This window comes from Papilio polytes, unplaced genomic scaffold, assembly GCF_000836215.1.
Source record: "Papilio polytes unplaced genomic scaffold, Ppol_1.0 DF823288.1, whole genome shotgun sequence".
Classification (NCBI taxonomy): Eukaryota; Metazoa; Arthropoda; class Insecta; order Lepidoptera; family Papilionidae; genus Papilio; species Papilio polytes.
The window spans coordinates 1-1,306 of record NW_013525916.1 but is presented as its reverse complement, the minus strand read 5'-3'; positions in this window follow the sequence as shown (position 1 = coordinate 1,306).

The window sequence follows — 1,306 nt, the reverse complement described above, 5'->3', positions numbered from 1 at the left end:
ATGTATGTGCTGCTCTCCCATACAACTCTATGAGCCGTCATCTATACTACACCATAATAATATTATAAAGAGGAATGGTTTGTATTTTTGGATTTTAGTATGTATTGAAATAACTCAAAAACTATTGGGCTAATTTTAAAAATTTGTTCACCGTTAGAAAGGTAATTTATCTGTGAGTAACATAGCGTATATATGTATTTCACGCGGGCGAAGTCGCGGGCAACAGCTAGTATTTGATATCGTCATCGTTCATATTTTTGTTTCTGGTGTTATATGCATACAACAATTACATTTTAAAAATGTAAACTAGCTACCCATTTCTCGCGATATCGTCCAAATGTATTAATATGACCTATTTTACTTAGCGGTAACGTGGCTTTATAAGAAAGAATTTTTGAAATCAGCCATGTCGTTTTTGAGTTATTTCAATAAATACAAACATCCAAAAACCTTTTCTTTATATAATACTAGCTGTTGTCCGCGACTTCGTCCGCGTGAAATTTGGAAGTTCAAAACTTACGTTCGCTCCTTTTTTGACCGACTTCCCAAAAGAAGGAGGTACTCAATTCGTCTGTATGTTTTTTTTTAACCTATTACCTAAAGTATTAACTCAGTAGTAGGTAATCTACATAACAGAAATCTACCGATGCAAGATTCCAAATTTCTAAGCCCGGTTGTTGTGCGCATATCTTTCGTTTACCCTGATGGTTTGTGTTCGCGATACCTTCTAAACTATAAGTCCAATTTAAATACTGTAAAGGAAAGTTAGTTTATTTAGTTAAAATGGAAAAAAAAATGTATCGTGAAGGCTTGCCGAAGCAGTGTTATACTGATTGTGGGTTATATTTTCACAGGTAATAGTTTGAAACATAATTTAGTGAAGAATTACGGTGACCATGCATTACTATCCAATTCTAGTTCAAGGACAAGTAATAAATATTTATGCATTTATTTTTCTTTCTCTATTATTCTCTAACTTTGTTTTAATTTCAGATTTAAGATAACTATAAAGAATAAGCTAAGTTTGCTTCATAAACTTCACAAGACTTTTATTTTGTATTGTTTTTTTTAAATACATTAATGATAACACTGATACGTTAAAATCCATCTGAAGCAATAATCCGGTGACGCCAGACAACAAATACAAGATTTTTTATAATCATTGCCCTTAAATTATATTTTAACATAGTCACCATCGCCAGAGAGTGATAAGACGGACAGTTATTGAGGTCTTGCTCGGCATCAATTTTTCGACAAGAGCTTGTTAGAATCGTACTCAGATTCAATAAGTAAATGCTACAACTAC